At 41.5% G+C, this 19,738-nt stretch overlaps 1 protein-coding gene across 3 annotated transcripts in view; it reads right to left on the bottom strand.

The window, feature by feature from the left end:
* Window positions 1-19,738, bottom strand: part of adarb1b (adenosine deaminase RNA specific B1b) — a 130,465-nt gene that overhangs the window by 65,368 nt on the left and 45,359 nt on the right. For all 3 annotated transcript variants that reach the window (XM_071545541.1, XM_071545542.1, XM_071545543.1), the window contains one exon: window positions 16,291-16,371. The gene's annotated coding sequence lies outside the window, so the exon portion shown is untranslated. The remainder of the gene's footprint in view (window positions 1-16,290; window positions 16,372-19,738) is intronic.

The raw sequence follows: 19,738 nt of genomic DNA, 5'->3' as shown, positions 1-19,738 counted from the left end.
GTTAGATATGTGTTATGACAATGACCGCATTTACTTTCTGACTGAGTCAATCATGAGTACATAATATGTCATCTGACTGCTTCGAAGAAGAACATGGAAACATGCCATTGCATTTTCTGCATGCAACATTCAAGAAAAAGCCATTTGTCGTTCTCTCTCATCAATCTTTCATGTCTTGACTGAGCTGTCACAAATGGTCTGGCATTCAACTGCATCACAACATGCGCATATGTTTTACAGTGAGCCAAACAATCTACAGTACAGCGGCAGGGGAAAGTAGTTATGCTCCGCCAATCTGCTTTTCCACTATCTACTCAAAGAAAATAGTCAAATATTAGGCATCTGTTGCAGGTAAAGTAAGTCGGCCTAAACCCTGAGTTCAGTGGTAAAACCTCCTTTAACAGCAATACTTAAAGTGTTTCCTCTACGGGTTAATCTGCCTCTCACTGTGCCTCAAAGGAAATACCATTCAAGTACAAATTGCATCATGTTTCTCCAGTGGATGTCAATAGGTTTTTCCAGTGGCCTGATTCTGCTTTACAGCACTCTGGCAAAGTATGGCACACGCCTGGCTCAATGCTTAACTTGATGTCAAAGCTGTGGAAAGTTATAATGATGACCCAAGTAATGATGACCCAAAACATTCTGTTGGTCATGAAAATAAATCTAATATTCAAATAGGCCTATATATTTTCTTTGTCGGGAGCAATTTCATTCCTTTAAATAGAAGCCCTGAACAAGCAAAGCAGCCCACAACAAGCCCACCTCCTGCCAACACACACAAAGCTGATAATGAGTGACTCATCAGTGCTAATTTGCTGAGCTAATTTTACCACTGAACTCCACATAAATTGGCTTGAAGAATCCTCGCTATTGTAGAACGCGTAAACAGCATGAAGCTCAACACCAAGATGGTGACATTTCTTTAGCCAACAACACTGTCAGAGGACTGCAACATCCTGGGTGCACTGCAACATCCAGGACCATATATTTATTGCTACCATGCCCCCACTGAGCTTTATGGTTTTTATTTCATAGATTAGTCTTGAACAGTTGAACAGACAATATCTTGTTAGGCAAACACACACACACACACACAAAGGCTGAACACTATATATCTGTGTACGCAGGATATATTAATTCAAGTTAGCCCACTGTGGCAAAACTAGAAAGATATGATTCCACTCTGAATAGACCATCATTTTGAAATTTGAGAAAATGACAGTATCACTGCTGTGCCCACCTACCTTTTCTCCTGTCCATATCAATTCCTAAAATAATGGACTTTTCTATCAAAAACATGACATACTGGCAACGCTGTTGTCCAAGCAGTATGGCTCTCTTACTGCAGTGCCAGGATGACCAGCTGGGGCCTTTGGAAATGGTTGCCATGTGGGTGTGTGTAGGTGTGTGTGTGTGTAGGTTGATGATTTTATTAAGCAGTGCGTGTTTTAATTCTGTGATCTAAGGGAGTTGATTGTTGATTTGGTTAACACTAGAGAGGCCAATGAATTTTCGGGGGGGGGGGGGGGGGTCTAAGAGCTAAGAGAAGGCCAACAAGCTGTCAATACACACCTATTTCCTTGCGTGATTTAGAAAATCTAACAATACTGGTTTATAATGTTGTAATTTTTGAATAGAAAAAGTCATGGAAGTACATTTTAAATGCAAAGATTTCAATTCTAAAACTCAAAACAGTGATTAACTGAAAGTAAAGCTCCAGTTCAGTAGCTTGTGTGTGTGTGTGTGTGTGTGTGTATGTTGCAGTGTCCTGATTTGGCATGGCTAGTATAATTATTTCAGTTGTCAGATAATATAGATCATTCCAGAAAAATTGGAGAGCAAACTCCTGCCATGACGCAGATCTATTTGCTGAAGCGGCCCGCTGCCACAGGGGGAAAACATCATCGACAGACAGCAGCGATGCCGTTCACTCAATGGATCCAGTGAGTGAAACACACAAACACACTTGTAACGCTCTTTACAGGGACCGCTGAAACAGCAACAAAGACAATAGGCTGAATTACTCTTACACTGATACCGCAGATGATACAGTAGCACTTTAAAAGGGATATAATACCCATAATACATCCATGCTTGTTTTTATCCTGGCTCTCAGTTTGACTGATTGCTCAACAAAGCTTTTCTCTGCTGTCTTTAGTTCATCCTATATTTGGCTGTAATTATTTCTTTTAGTTCTTAAAAAATAAAACAAAAACACTATTAATGGGACTGAGTATATATATATAACAACTTGTTAACCTGAAAGCTACATTTTCCAAACAATATCCCTCTGTGAGGCTACTTATTCATTTCCATCACTTCACCCAGCAGCGTTTAACACTGCATGAATAGAGGACACATTCAAAGTCATTAACTCCATTTCAGTGATGCAAATGAATTTGTACAAGACCATTTGAAAAGAGTCTCTTCAAAATGAGATACCCACCAAAATGACTGCTGGCCATGAAAGTAACTCACTTTCTATTGAGTATTATTGAAGTCTTTAGCGATCTTGAGCCTTTTACTTACAAAATGGGACATTTTAGAGGATATTTTCTTTCAGTACTTTCAATAGCAATGAACACCGGGAAAGGTTCTTTCTAAAATTTAATAGGTTTTGAAAGGAAACATTCATCTATAATTTTGGAATATGTGTGACTTTATGTGTATAATGAAGCAGCTTTGGTGAAGTATAATGATTTAGTAACAATACAGACTTGTAGTAACAACCAGGTAATTGTAGGTGCAATATGTAAAAAGATAGGTTTATCAGGTATTAAATATTTAACATAAGTTTCTATATATACTAAACATTTATTCATTATACACATTATAGGCTACATATAGTCAAATAGTATAGTACATCTTTAAGATATACCATATATAGTAGTAATACAGATTACTCTACTTACTCTAAAAAACAAGTGAAAATGTGTTTTTTTCATGCAAGTAGAGTAATCTACAAGTGAAAATGTGTTTGGCAAAAATAATGTCATGGCTGATTGATGCAAATTTTCAGTTTCACCTGTGAAGAACTACTGTACTGTAGCCTTCTCTCTTCCTGAAGCTCCTTAATTGAAAAGGAGGAACTCCGATGGGAACTTCTGAACGTCCCCAGGAGAATGCCAAATGAGGCCTGACTTGCAACCCGCAGGCCACTTAACATTCTTGTCAGGGGAGACAAACTGACAACTTCAGGGAGGCTACATAATAAGCGATTAGGATCGTTTGACAAGCTCATTTCCTCTACTGATCCCCTCCGATTGAAGTCAGCATTTTTTGGGGGTGTTGAGTGCACCCAGACTAATTAACCAACCAACCAACCAACCAACCAACCAACCAAACAACCAAACAACCAACTGAAAGTAACTTTATAAAGGAACATAACTGGGTAACTAGTGGAGCTGTGATTTATTTTTTAGGGGAAGAGGGACAGAATTTATTAATTTAACACTGGGAAAAAACACAGGAATTAGAAACATAGCATTGGACTTTGGAGGGTGGAAACATGAAAAGCATCTGATGGATACAAGCATGTTACAGTACTGTGAGCACATACATTTTTAGTATGGGTGGTTCTACCCATTGCGCTATACAGGACCACCAAAAAGCAATGTCAGTGCATATTGATTCAAGCTGGATGTTTTGCTAAATAAAATGGCCAGAACAACAAATGCATTGCATTAGCAAAGCTAATTTAGTTCAGTGTAGTGACCGCATTAGCATCCAACATACCAGCTCACACCTTTAAAACAAGAGCAGATAGGCATTTGTGGAGGTGCTGTGTGTGTGTGTGTGTGTGTGTGTGTGAGTGAGTGAGTGAGTGAGTGAGTGAGAGAGAGAGAGAGAGAGAGAGAGAGAGAGAGAGGGTGTGAGAGTGTGAGAGAGATGGGGAGGGGGAGCAAAGCATGTGGTTTGAGGTATGCATCAACATCACCTATGGAGAGCAATCTGCCATGGTGCTAGACTTTTTCTTTACTTCCAGCACCATAGAACAAATGTGAGCAGAATCAAACGCCAGACGTTTGCTATACATTAAACACACCACTGAAATAAACATGCAACGGGTTGAGGACGACTTTAGGCTACTAATATTCCAGCTCTGACACTGAGAACTCTGACCAGAAGGCGAGCCCCTGGGAGCTGGCTGTGAAGAGGATTTGCTTGACGAGGGTCTTGCAGAAACAGATTGGACACGATGCTCCTGCTAGGCGCTGGCCCAGCAGTGGCTAGCCAGACCCAGTGTTGGTTAGCTTAGCCTCTCCTGGTAGCAGACAGGCTTGTTTCCTTCCTAGGGTATCACTACTGGCACTATTCCCCACAAGGACTAGCTTTGCCCATCTCCAGTACCACAGTGCTGGCTGGTCTGAGGGACAGTAGTGCAGATCACGTGTTAACCCTAAGTCTTACAATACTATGATTACATATGTTTTCTTACTATGAGTGGCCCTGGTGGGGATTGAACCGTTTGCACTGTTAGTGCCATGTTCTACCCGTTGCGATATACAGGGAAGTGAACCCATGACACTGGCAGTGTTAGCGCCATTCTTTACCCATTCAGCTACAGGCCATGCCTAATCTAGCTTAGCCCCGCTGCGCCCTTGCCTGCCCTTCCATTCTGCTTGGGTACCCATGCTCACTGACTGAAAGAAGTATGCCATGTGGTGGTAGGGGGTGCTAAGCTTGTTGAAAAAAAAAACACCTGGAGTGCACACAAATAGCTCATGCATGCGCAATGTTTGATATACACTCCTCATCTCCATTAATATTTGAAATCCTGCGATTCAATCTCCTCTCGCCCCCTTCTCCCCTTCCTCTGCCGTTCTCATGCTGGCTCCCTTCCTTTCCCTCTCTTTCTCTGTGAGCAGCCTCTTTACTATTCATCTTGTTTGTATCGACTGCTCCCTCATTGACTATTTATTGAGGCAGGGGGCACTCAGTGATTACATAACTGTAAAGTAGGATCCTCAAAACCTGTCATCATCCATGGTCGCGATATGCTTTCTAACAGGGCTTTTTGCACAAAACCATGTTTCACAACAATCAACAAGAGATAGTTTCCTCATTTTTTAATGTTTGTTTATCCAGGGAGGGTTTGCTGAGCATGCACGCTCTCTTGCAGCAATGCGGCTTCACGTTCATACAAATAAATACACTCACACCTGGGAGCTGAAGCTTGCCAGTGCAACTACTCTTCTACTGTTGGCGACACTGAAGAAACTGTGTGTTATGTGCCTTGCTCAAGTAACTCAATGATAGTTGCTGGGGGAGGGATGAATGTTACTTTCCCTTCCCAGGAATTTGAACCAGTAACTGTCCGACTTGTGAGACACACACACTACTGTATGTGTAACGGTGAGTTGGCTCTATTGCAGTGGAAACTATCAGGCCCCAAAGAGAGCAAAACATGACCGAGTGATACCACTCCTTTCAGCTGCTTCCAATTCATAACCTCCACAGAGGGCAAAGGGAAAAAGTTCAAAATAAACCCTGTCACTCTTCATACCTGAAAACTATTCAGTACATGCACATACTGCCCACATACTGTGGACTTGCATTTGACTGCATATATATATTTGCAATATATATTTATGTATCTTGAAATTATAACTCAAACTGAAGAAAAATATGGGAAATTTTAGAAAATCTAAGTTGTTAGTCTTCAAAAGTAGACAAGTCAGTTTCAGTCAATTTCAAAGTCGATTTTCCATCTAAAAACAAGCCTTAGGCCTACTTCTATTCTTCTGGTGGTAAAAGCGTGAGAACACAAAAGGGTGAGAATATAATTTACAAACACACACACACACACACACACACACACAAGCATGCACATGCACAGCTGCACAGTCCTACATACGCATACCAATACACACACACAGCCTTTCTCTCTCCCTCCTGTTTTTGTCTCCATCTCTCTGTCTCTCTCTCACACTCTCCCCCCATATGCAAAGCCCTAATTATAGTGCGGCCATTAATCAGCCACAGCTGTAATTATACCACTTTCAATGTGTAATCTGATCGTGGTGGGGGAGATCAAATCACAGCCACTCTCTCCTGCTAGCCCTTAAGGGGGTTTGGTGGGGTGCGGTGGTGGTGGTGGTGGTGAGGAGGGGAGGGGGGTGTAGTCGAAATTGGTTCGGTCTTTGATTACAGTAAAACAAAGAGTTATGCACCAAAACAATCTGATTTGACTGGTATGGTAGCACACGAGGGAGCAAAGTGTACGCATGCATGTGTCAGTGTGTGAGTGAATGAAACTGCCACTCTGGTCTGCAGGCCACAGTCACAATATTCACCAGCCACTTTCATTATTTTACCAATATTTAGATAGAAGAGATGATAGAGTAGAAAGGAACCTACTAAGAATGGTTGGTTACCTACCACAGTGGCTGGGCTTGTTTGTTTGAATTTATGTTATTTCTGTGTTCACTGAGAAACCTCAACTGACAGCCCAAGTGTTTATTTGCTCTAACAATCGAGAGTACCCAGTGCTTTATAAGAGGCAGGCTGTATTTCAGACTAAGTTTATTTCAAGTTTAACGGTGTGTGCTTGTGTGTGTGCATTCTTGTGCTTGTGTGTGTGTGATCGAAGTTCAATTCAGGTGAAGTGGAAGTCCTAAAACAAATGGTGTCAATCCCAATGCCTTTGCCACTGGCACCCACTGTGGTGCCACACACACACACACACAAACACAGCATAAAGTTGAAGAGAATTATTCCTCTCATTGATATTCCACTGTTGCAACTTGCTCAGCTCCAGTACTCTTGTGCTGTCTTTCAGTGAAACATCTGGAGACAGAGAGAGAAATAAGAATATGAAAGTGTACATCAGTGGGGATTTGACTTGTCCTTCATCTTAAAATTGCAGCCAAACAAACATTACCTGAATAGGCGAACAATTTCCCCATTACTAAAAAAAAACTATGATATATTTCCATGTGTTATTTTGGTATGCCTTGATACCAGGTCAACTTCATGGTACACACTGGTTAATAGATGTACTGGTAAGGCCAATATCATATCCCACTGACCTGACTCAAGATGGCAGTGTGCATAAACACACACAGACACATACACACAAACAAACAAACACACAGAGTTGTCACGATACCAAAAACTTGTCCTCGATACCAGTGCCAAGTTTAATATCTAAAAAATCGATATTACTACAAGAAAAACAAGAAACACTATCAAGCAATGTCACAGAACAATGACTGTGCTTAAATTTTTAACTAAAAAAAACACCATAACTTCAACATCAATAACTAATATAATCATAAAAGTATTCAACTGTGCAATGAGCCCATATTGGCTTTGTTGTTACAGGATGAGTATGCCTGCTGCTAAGTAGCAAGATGATTCAGGGTAAGACACGGTTGACTATTTAACGCTGTTGCCGTGTTTTCAGCTGTTTGCATCTGTTGAACGTTGCGCTGACTGCTGCAGTGCACTGTCAAGAGCCAGACACACTGTGGTTCTGTCTATTACAATCCTTCTTCTTCTCCTCCTTTTAATGTTTCCAATCCACATGCCATCAACACGTATACGCTCCCTGGTGGTGACAGCCTGCAGAACACGTTTGATGAAAGTATGAAATGTTTATAATGTTCAACACTGAATTCAATCTTTTGCAATGGTGTCAAAGTAGTGTCAAAGTTTTGGTTACGGTGACAACACTAACACACACACACAGATGCACAGCAAATATATGAACCACTGTTGGGGCCTGTTCCCAACACATGGGATGTTGTGCAACGCCTTGGCCCCAGCTGTTCTCAGTGCGGCTATGGCAACCTAAGACAGCAGGCATTGGTCTCTGCCACCTGATACTTCCTCAAAAGCTGTGGCTGTGTGCGTGTGTGTGCATGAGTGTGTACTCTATGTGTACCTATGACTGGTCTGGTGCATTTGTGTGTGATCACACCCGTACTGAATATGTATAGAACATGTCAGAACTAATAACAACACCTTGTTTCATCATTTGTCCAAGACGTTCATGCATAAGTGTCTATACAGCGAGACCAACCTCTGCCTTTGCGGTAATATGGAGTGTAATCACTGTTCCAGACACACCAAGTTCCAACTAAAGCTTATGCAGTGTAAAACATATGTCAGTGAGACAGTAAGCAGACCCACTCCGCTGGTTAGAATCTACACCAACAGCGATAGAAGCCTCTGTTTTCGGCTTCGCCCGAATGACTACATTGTTTTTGCAACTGGCCAGCGCTCCCACATCCAGGTTCCAAAGCAAACAGGGGCTTTGATACTAGATCCATCCGTCTCCTGTCTGGTCACAGGGACGGAGGGATGGAAACGGGTGTGCATGTGCGTTGTATGTTTGTATGACAGCTAGTGTGAGAGGAAAAAGGAAATGTGTGTGTGTAGATGTGAGACAGCGAGAAAGAAATAGAGCGCAACGGAGCGTGGGTGCCGAGCGTGAGAGAGAAAGCAGGTACTCTCCAGATGGATTCTCCATATAATATAAATACATGTTAATCATCTCCTAATGTGATACAGTGTTGAGAATCACTCGGGCCGCTGGATCATACAAAACATATGCTGCTGGAGCATTTGTAGCGAGAAGCCGACACAGGAACATAATTGCATTACAACGCAATACACACACCATTGTTTACTTTATGACATTTTGGTATGTTGATGTTAGCTTTCTCAATGGACCACATATCTGTTTTTGTGCTCAACAGGAAAGACGTCAAAATCAATATCTTTCCAAAAACAATATCGCATGAGCTTAAGGATAAGGACAAGGCACTAACCTTTGAATAAAAGCCAAATTAAGGCATTTGGTTTCTCTTTCTTGCTATGAAACATCTCCCCCATCTCACTCTGCTTGATAAATTTACTGTCAGAGAGCTTTGGCTTTTACCCTTTCAATTCTTATTGTTTGCCTGTATTTTTGTGATCACATTTCAGCTTACTCTACTGTCGCTCGCTTACCAAGTTGCTCTGGGTTAGGATGTCAGCCTAAAATGTGAAACCTCTCCCACTATCTTCTAACCCCGTCTGCAACTCTGGGACCCCTGGCTGCCTGGAACGTTAGCATCGTGACCGCACTTGATAAGAAGCTAAATCTGAAGCACAGGCGATGTTCCAAAGTCAATCCATTTTACATGGCTGCTGGACAGCGGGGATACACTCGCTTCTGCTTCCCACTTATAATTGGGAAACCTAAAAACACATGGCCATCTGGCACATCTGGCCAGTGCCAGAAGGGTCGGACCACTGTCGGATCGGTCTGGGACATTGCTTGCAGGAAATCATTAATTGGCAAACATTTGTGAAGAGAATATGGATGCAGAGGGCCATTCCATTTGTTACTGCAACATTATGTCATTCTTTTCATCAGACCAAACCATCTCAGCGGTGGCGTTTCGGGCCTCAATCATATAATCCTATGCAATGTGGGGAGCAGCTTCTGTGGTCGCCCGCTAAGGTGGATCAGCCCAACAGGCTTGCTGTCAAAAGTTCAATACTTAATCATACTTAATCATAGAAAAGACTGGTGGGCTAGTTGGGGCATCAAAAGCCAGGGCCAATATTTTTCTGGAGTGAAGTACTCAAAATATTCTGCTTGGAATGCTCCAACGGAAAACACAGGTGCAATACTCAATACTCAACTAACAAACACTTTATTGAATAAATAGCTTAAAAGCCTGCTATATTGTTTCATGAGAATGAGAGGCTTTTAACCTTTTGAGAGGTAAATCATATGTCATTACATGTCCTAAAGGACAGAGCGCTGCAGCCATCATCGCTAATGAATCCCTGAAATTTTAGCTTTGCACCGGGTTGCTCCTGTTTGAGCATGAAACTTGTTTGGGATTGTGACATGACTGGACATAAAGAGAGTGTGTGTGCATGTCTGTGTGTGCGCATGTGATTGTATGTGTGTGTTGATGACTGCGTCTTAGGAGAGGGGGAAAGTGAAGAGGTAAATTCAGTTCACTATCCTGACTTGCGCAGCCACACAGCACACACTCTCTCAACTTTATACATGAGACAGCCCTTTCTGCTGCGCCATGACGCCATAAGACGTACAATCCTAAATTCTACATCCCAGCTGCTGTGCCGGGCCTAAGGTCACCCTGCCACTAGTTCTCATTTCATTGGTGCGCTGCTTACGAGTGCAAAAAACTGTCTGTGCTCGTGTCGCCGATGAAATATGGCTGGCCTAGTTCCTGCCGGTGGAAAGATTAATTCATCTGAGGCGCTCACCTTCGCAGCGAGAAAAGAAAAAAAGAAAAAAGAAAACTAATTTTAATAACGTGGGTTATTATGGCTCCTATCTTCCATCAGTCATGGGAGACCTGGATTGTCAGTCCGTATGCAATGTGTTTCTATTGTAGTTGTCAATATGTATCTGCACCAATGCGGCTGAGACAAATTCCTGGACATTTATTGCACTTGCTGAATAACTTGGCGAAGTGATTCTGACCTGGATAGGAAAGATGGAAAGATGGACAGATGGAAAGGTGTGTGTGTGTGGGTGTGTGTGTGTGTGTGTGTGGTTAGAGGGGACTATGCATCCATGATGGGGTCGAGGGCCATAGTCATTTACTCACAGTAGAAAAAAAATATTAACAACCAGAATTAGGTTTTTTATACAGCTAGATCTCTCTGGTTGTCAGGTCATTACAGGACAACAGATGGACTTTCACTCTTACAAAAGACAGCAGGCATCATTGTATAATTTGTTATGGATTATTATTGATATTAGGCAACTAAACTTGCTCGAGCAGTCAAAGACACTGCACTGCTTCACTTTAACTTTGCTTTAAATTAAATGCTGCTGTTGCAAGTGTTTTGTGAGATTGCTGCTATTGCCCACTTGCACGCAACATCTTTTTTGCATAAATACCATCCGTATTTATCCATATTTCCAACTGCTTTGGTAAAGTCGGGACACACACTTCTGAACATTTTAAACTCTACCACATTTCCCACGATGCCTTTCGACAACCCCAGAGAACGGGTGTGAACTTATTCCATTTAGCAGTGAGTCGTACATGACCAGAGTAAAGCTAGCCTGATATTGGATTTGAGAAAATACTTTTCTTCTGTATAAACACACATTCAAATTTCAATAGCTCATTTTCCATATGAACTGGAGGTCACATAAGATAAGTATTTTTTTAAAAAGTAGTTGTAAATTGTTCTTCCTCCTTCACTAACCACAAATGAATTAATTAATGTTCTTTTACTGTTTTATTATTGAAGGTTATTGAAGGTGAAAGAACAAATATCCACCCAATATCCAATATCAAGCTAACTTTACTCCATTTGATGTGTTGCGCAAAACGCAACACATCATGGGGCTGCATTGCATTATGCACTATTGAGGCTACTGTGCATTAATTGGTATCTCTACCTCTTCTGCAATGGATTTCTCCCTGTGTGAAGGTTGAATGTCGGTGCAAAATGGTGAGAAGCCCCTGCTCATGACACATGTACTGCAGTTTTTATTAACATGACTTTATCACACAGGTAATTATTGAGTTTAATGGGGACTCTTTACACTTTTAAATTTTAAAATGATATAAATGTGCAAGCAGCCTGAGTGTATGTCAGTGCCAGCCTCACTACTCTACAGTAGCAGTGCTGAACACTTTGGCTGGGTGAGTGTTGGCCATCCTGCCGACGCTGCACTAAATGCTAATTACAGTAATGGAGGTGTGGGAGAAACAGGACGCAGGAGAGCAGGATGCCACGGGTTGTGTTCCCAAAAACATCAGGCATCAGGAGTGTGACCACCGTATACACACAAACACACACACACACACACACACACACACACACACCAACACCAAGACATGGATGTGGGCATCACAGCTAATGGAATTTAGCAGGAGGCTCAGTGTGCATGTCTGCATGCAAAGGGTTTTTTGCAGTTTGACAATGCAAGCATATAAGTTTATGTGTGCATGTGCGTGTGTGTGTGTGTGTGTATCAGGGTATCTGGTTCACTGCGGGAGTGATTTACTTTTGCTCACTGCAGGAGTGGAGGGAGAGCGAGCGAGCGAGAGAGAGAGAGAGAGAAAGAGAGAAAGAGAGAGAGAGAGAGAGAGAGAGAGACAGAGGCAGAGCTGCCAACATTGTTTTATGTTGTGTTTTTTGTTTTTTCCCCCCAACACCTCATTTACCCTGGGAACGATAAACAGATAAAGTCCTCAGAGAGACAGCTTGGTGCCGTCACCTGAACGCCACTGGGCGCTCAGCCCTCACTCAGCAACCTGGAGTGATCAGACTCTTCTCAAGGCAGCGCCGCTCCTCTACGCGACAGTTCCTTCCTCCCAGCGCCCAGCGGGAAAATGGAGGCTACTTAAGAGGAGGGCAAAGAGGGTGGTAAATGTCTCCTCTTGTCAATAACACCACCTGTCTCTGGGCCTCCCTGGCTCTCCAAGGTTAGAACAAATGCTCTAAGCTGTTTAAAATGCTAACAAAATCAAAGAAGAAGAATGCAATCTTTCATCTTAAGACAATCTTGCATATTTTCATAGATGAATGGTTCATCTCGACATAAAAAGACTAGACACAGGGACATATGTGTGCAAAAAAAAACACACACACAAACCAAAAACTCCTAAAATGGAAATTGGGCTATTGCTGATCATCGTGCCCTGTAATGAATCATCCCTACTCAACAGAGCCAAGGTTTTGGGTTTCAAATGGGTTGGAGGTAAGAGAAAGAGACAGGGAATGAGAGAAAAAGGGGATAGAGGAAAAGTCCAGGATCCCCGGCTATTTGAGCTATTCTAAAAATAGCTGAACTTGAGCAGAAATAGGAATAGTACTCCTCAAAGACCTGAGAGAATGAATCAAAAGGTTTTCCACTTCCATGTAAAGCTGAAGCCTAGGGATGACGCAGGTTAGGGTCAGGTGCCTGTGTAAGGCACACCGCTGCTTATGATCTATGGCTCGCATGCACAATGACACTTCATCATTACTGAAACGATTGGTAATGTTACCCCTCATTTGGCCGTCACATCATTGTCACTGGAGCAGCTCCAGGCTTTAGAGAGCCTGTATCATGTGGTAAGCAGACTCCATCTGAGGTATGATACTGATTTGGTCTGGCCTGTAAGATATTAATGGCTTTCATTGTTGGGATGGTTGGATTCTGTGGAAGAAGAATGGAACCAGGAAATGCTTGTCCTGCTGCCAAGCGTGCACCGTGTACTTTGCCTCCACCGGAAACCTCTCTTAAGCATGCTGGCTTTTTTTTTGGTGATGGAACAAAGGACACAGTTGCATGCAAGTCTGCACTGAAAGCTTAGCATGTTTTTAGTGCGCTGTAAGGTAAAAAAAAACATATTACAGCTTTTACCAAAAAAGCACTGCGCTTCAAATGAGTTGTTAATAGTAGGGCTTTGCTAAAAAGGGGCATGTATGCTCAGCTTAGTGCAAGTTAAATAGCTGTCGGCTGTGAGTGTCTTGGCAAATAATCTAATAATAATTGTTAGTGTTTTCTGTGACTGTTATGGAAACGGAAAAGCCCTCTACTGTTTTAGCAACATGCTTTATTGAGACAGTAAAGGGTTTGGAGTAGAAATATGTTGTATGTCATTAGTTTACAGTCTTGTAAATCTAACCAGATGACGCATTTTTGAGAAATGACTACACTTATCTATTATCTATACTTATCTAACAGAAAACAAGCACAACATCGCTACCATATTCAAGTCGTTACCTCACCAGAGGGTCAAATGTGCCAACGATCCACAAAATATACAAAATCCCAAAAATCCCAAAGTTTTCACTATCTCGACTTAAGCTACTTAAGCTAAGTTTCCCTCCGTAAAACTAACCATGATTCCTTGCAAACATCAAGTACATGGAATAAAGGTAACTCCTCCATATATTTATAATGAAATATGCAAATAAAAACAGCAAATTTTTATTACCAAAAGACATACAATCTATTGTTATAGTTATACATTACCATCATGAAAATGACTCTTCCACAGAGAGAGAAAGCGTGCATATGCATCCACTGTAGCACTATGGGGAGCTATCTCACTGATGCTACATAACACATCATAAGTAGTCAATCAATGCTGTCTGCAGTAATCAACATGGCCATCAGCTGGCCTCTAAACGTAACTACCACAGTCAGTTCAAATGTGCAGTTCAACATTAGCTTATCAAAATTCTTCAGTCACTTACCCAACATCAGAAAATGTAGATGCTTCCCAGAACTGCTGCCAAGCAAAAACAAGAGGCACTTGAGCTGCCTAATGTTCCGCCATAATCACCATGATATATTAAACATAACCAGTTTTGCTAATGACGTAATTAATTACTTAACACATTAATTAGCAAATATTTCTATGTCAACATACTTGTCTACACAATACACCCGGGTAGTATTAATATGAACTGTACCTTATAGCATTTAGGAGCCACAACAGTTTCAGGATTTTTTTTTCTTTTTCATTAATATGCAAATGTATGCATGTTGCAGCAAGGTGCTCTAAAATCTAATGAAATCATCTGCTCTATAGGGGGAACCTGTGGCGAAGGTATGACGTTTCTGTCACATATTGTTCTCAAGTTATTGTGTTGACAAGAATGTGTCTACATGCAGACACGCATACACACACACACAGACACCACCATGACAACATGATGTCCTGCATACCATGCACCACGGTGGCGGCACATTAAAAAAGCAACCTTCTCAGGGAAACTGATGTGCACACAGGCAATCCAATAAGCCCAAAACCCCACACTGTCTGACAAATCTTAAAAAACAACTCTTAAAAAGGGATGAACAACAGAGACAAATCACACATCTTTCATACTCCTGTCCACATAATCTGGGCAACCACAGAAAAGACAGAAGCTTTGTTCAGTAATCAAAACCTTTTGTTTTCACTGTCATTGAAAGTGTGCATAAAAGATTTGTTAAAGTGGTTATGACCAGTCCAACTGGTGGGAGATGGGAGGGAGGCCATGGTTTGGAGTAGAAATATGTTGCATGTCATTAGTTTACAGTCTTGTAAATCTAACCAGATGACACATTTTTGAGAAGTGACTACATTTATTTATTATCTATACTTATCTAACAGAAAACAAGCACAACATTGCTACCATATTAAAGTCGTTACCTCACCAGAGGGTCAAATGTGCCAACGATCCACAAAATATACAAAATCCCAAACGTTTTCACTATCTCGACTTACGATACTGCTATGAACTCAAACAGCCAATCCCAAGGAGTTTCTCTCCGTAAAACTAACCATGATTCCTTGCAAACATCAAGTACATGGAATAAAGGTAACTCCTCCATATATTTATAATGAAATATGCAAATAAAAACAGCATTTTTTTATTACCAAAAGACATACAATCTATTGTTATAGTTATACATTACCATCATGAAAATGACTCTTCCACAGAGAGAGAAAGCGTGCATATGCATCCACTGTAGCACTATGGGGAGCTATCTCACTGATGCTACATAACACATAATAAGTAGTCAATCAATGCTGTCTTTTGTTAAAGTGGTTATGACCAGTCCAACTGGTGGGAGATGTGTGCATTTAGCCTGAGAGCAACTTGCATAGCTGTATTTTCGTACAACAGATAGCACAACTTAGACTTAGTTAAAACTAGCTAAACTGTGACTATGACTGAGTGAAAGGGTCATTACATATAGTACATATTGTATAAACCTAGTCAATGTTGCATGGCAAATCCAGTTAGTAAAAGCTTATCAAAAACTAAACCACTAGGCTACACATTAAAACTCCATACTGCCATACTGATACAATATTAAAGTAGAAGATCAAATGAAATTTTTTGGCGTGTGAAGCATAATCACTGATTGTCAGCATTATGAAGTAGGCAGATAAAGTGAGATTAAATTTTAAAGACGTGTTCCACAATCAACAAGACAGGTCAGTTTCTACAGACACACGCAGTAATGATGCTGACCTGGATTCAGCAGTCAAAATGTGCCGTGATTTTTATGTGTTGGCCTATCAGACCTGGTGGATGTAGTACCTTATGCCCCCCTCCATCCCCCGAGTCATATACCCTCTTCTGTTTGCTCTCATCGTCTCTGCTCAGCTATTTCATTCTGTACCTCTTCTCCTGACACTTGCCTCTTTCAGGATCATTCTTGCATCACAGGAATATTGCTCTCCTTATGACTGGCTTGTTTGAAATGTTGGTGATCTAGGAATTCGACTGTTGCCCTCATTGTAAGTCACTCTGGATAAGAGCGCCAGCTAAATGCCTAAAATGTCATTGTTCTGAACTCACCGTTCCACTGCGCAGTCAAGGGAGAGGTGGTTTTATTTGCCAATCCTTTGCAGTCCTAAAGCAAGCTGCCACACACCATGCCTGCAGGAAAAAAGGTAGAAATTCAGTATATATCATATTTATGGCTGGATTTTCAAAGCTTAAGGCATTAAAAGTACATACAGTATTCTACACAGGCACATATGGCATCATCATGCTACTATCCTAAAAGTAAATGTGATTTTAGAAACACATTTGCAAAGCATGCAAATTCAACAGATGGTGCAAGATATTTGTGTATTTATTATTTTTTTGTGATGGCAATCTGGTTACGTGTGACTCTGTATAAAACCCTCTGTAGTCAGTCAACACTGCTTTTAACTGTACAGGCAAAACACTGCTTGACCAGCATCACGCACAGCGTATATGATTTGTTACACTAAGACGACATATGGAGATGCTGGAGAATGAGCCTGAAGTAGCGCTGAAAATAAACAGTGCCACCAATCACCACGCCATCAGAGGGAACCGCTGGCCCACGCCCCTGTGACCCTGCCCCTGGCCGTGTGACTCCAACCAGCACCCACAAAGCAAGACCACAACACAGCAGCTTCCATGGCCAAACACTTAAAACAGAGTGGCAGTAAACAGCCAGGATGCCCAAGGAGACGTGGGAAAAGGGAGCAGATGCTGTCCCATTGTCCAATCGCATTAGCGGGTGTGATTGCATTATGAGAGACACAAGGAGAAAACGGGGTATCTTGAAAACAAAAACGGAGGTCGCTTTGGCAAGGGCTAGCACCGACTGGCTGAATTTGAGTGGCAGGCTTCTAAATGAATCAAAATCAAGTTACTTGCCCTGTTCCCCAACCCACCCAACTCTTCTGCAGCAGTGACAAGCAGAGAAATGGGCAAAAGATACAAGTTCAGGCATCATAAGCACTGCAACGGCACTAGCATTTGATGATGACATCATGTGTATGAGGTATGTGTGAGGTGAGGTAAATGAGGTGAGTGATGAAGAATCATGTACCAGGGTCATAATATCCATTTGAATTCTTTGGTTGTAAATGTAACACTGCATTACACAACTCCAATCAAAAAACAAAAGTGCATTTCTTTGCATTAAGCCACAAGCCCTAATCTAAAAAAAAAAAGAACTAAATAAAAATGAGTCTTTAAGTGAAACCGTACAGCTTAGATTCAAACAGAGCAGCTCCACACTGAAGTGAGTCTGTTCATCCCATCAAAAGAGGCTAGTGGGGTGAGTGTTGCAGACCATATGGTATCTGCTTGGACATATGGGCAACTTGGTTAGAAACAGACACACTCCATCTATTGCATCTTCTAACTTCCTGTGCGTGCATGTGTGTCTCCATCATCTGTATTCAAGACATCCGCCAAGGTGCTCTTCTCCTCTCTGAGCTGCCATGAGGATTTCTCTTACAACAGAGTCACCTTCCTCAAAGTAAGCCTCAATTTCCATATTTTTCCACGTCACATGCAGCGTGTTACTATCCATGTATGGCTTTCCCTGTAAAAATCTAGTCTAAGACCAGCTACAAAAAGCTTTTTATCTTACTTAGCTATTTAACCGCTTTTAGCCTGGGGTGCAACATGTTAAATTACCTACATAAGTCAATACTTTTTCTACACCAATGCCATAATTCAATATATCCTTATCTAAGAAAGTTTAATACTGCATTCACACACATGCAAGCACACACAATGGCGTTGTTGTGTTATAAATTTGAATAAATACATAGTAATACAGATTTTAATAGCAGACACCCACACACTAACACAGCAGTGTCCATGAGAATAAGCCTAATTTCATGAACACTTTTCCAACAAGAAAGAGTATCTGCATATAAATACATATACATGTGTTCTTTTTAGTGCTTACAGGCCTGCATGAAGCTCCATGCTGCACACATTCATACATATACTGTACATGTACATGTGCTATTCCTAGTGCTTACAAGCCTGCAAGCATCTATACACTACAAATATTCTCACAAATGAACATGCCTTATATCAGGTCCACACTTTAGCTCTTCATATTTACAGTAATGTATCCAAGCTGTAGCTGGCCCACAGTTCTCAGCATTGATATTGATGAAACTGACATTTTTTTGCTGAATGGCCCAGAAAAGGCCCATGCAGGCAAGTCTTAATCCATTCAAAGAATCCAAAACGAGAGTAAATGAAGAATGTCCTTGACACAGTGTTCTTACATTTGCAAACCCAATGCGGCATGCAGCAGCTTTGTAAATCACTTCATTTGTTAGCATCCCTTTTCGGCGCAGAGGTGTGTGGCTCGCTGTGAGCTAAATGCAGCAACTGAGGCAGACAAAAGGATGACAAGAAGCTCGCACTGGGATGGGAGCGGCTACTTGTGAGAGCTTTGGTTGGTTTCTTTCCTAAGAGGGCAAGACTGGTCACAAAGGTCAGTCGTCAGTTGTCAGTTGTCAACTGTCAGCTGTCGTGAGTCACCTCGTGGAGGGCCAGAGCGGGACTGACCAAAGTGATGCAATAGACAAGGAGGACAGGATGGCCTAACACTTAAAGTGAAAATGTTGCCTTTCCACAGGTCAGTGGAAACTGTGAACATTGTGTTCCCCAGAGCAACGCTGGGATACAGACTGACTGTCCTCTGTGTGACAGAGTAAGGACATACTGTAAGTGCATGCTGCATGTTACTCTAACAGTAGTTATGCTAAAATGATCCTGTGGTATATCTACAGTATTCCTTCACACTGATAGAATATTTTTTTGTGAGTAGGCTATAGGGCTGAAAGATATTGACAAAACTCTAATTGCGATTATTTGACAGAATATTGCAATTTCGATTTAGTATCTGTGCTTGTCTTATCCTGATTTTTTTTTTAGAACTCCTGTCTCTTAAGCAATTAATTGCAGCCTCTGCGAAAATGCAAAATGTCATACTGAGATTTTTATTTTATTTTATTTTTTTATTAATTGTTCAGCTCTAGTTATCTCCTGGAGATTAAGAACACTCAACCATCACTATTGGCTGCTTTAGGGAATCTGTCACCAGGTCAACACAAGTCATTAATATATTCCAAAAAGGCAAAGTAACATGTCTTTCTGTGTCCAGGGTCCTACGTTACGCTACCTTGCCTTGTAATTATCCATATTCAGAGAGCTGAGGGAAAAGGCCTGAGTTTGGAGGTTGTCTGCTTTGATGCATCTATGGAGATGTGCATGTTAAAACATAAAAAATGCAAGTGAAATCTCTCTTTTACACCATCAAGCAGCATTATTTTGCTGAAAATGGAAGGGGATAACCTGGGTTTTACCCCAGACATGCCCCCCAGTAATAGCAAGGAGTATGTATTATGTGGTTGAGGCTGACAGTCGTTTTCACCCCTGTGCTAAGTCTGCAACGAAAACCACAGCATCTGCAAATCCTATCGAATGCACTTACTGATTCAGTGATTTTTGC

This window comes from Centroberyx affinis, unplaced genomic scaffold (genome assembly GCF_046629955.1).
Source record: "Centroberyx affinis isolate AG114_WGS23_722 - 3 ecotype Tasmania unplaced genomic scaffold, CSIRO-AGI_Caff_v1 ptg004951l_1, whole genome shotgun sequence".
NCBI lineage: Eukaryota > Metazoa > Chordata > Actinopteri > Beryciformes > Berycidae > Centroberyx > Centroberyx affinis.
Note: the sequence above shows the minus strand (reverse complement) of the source record. Positions and strands in the feature narration are given on the sequence as shown.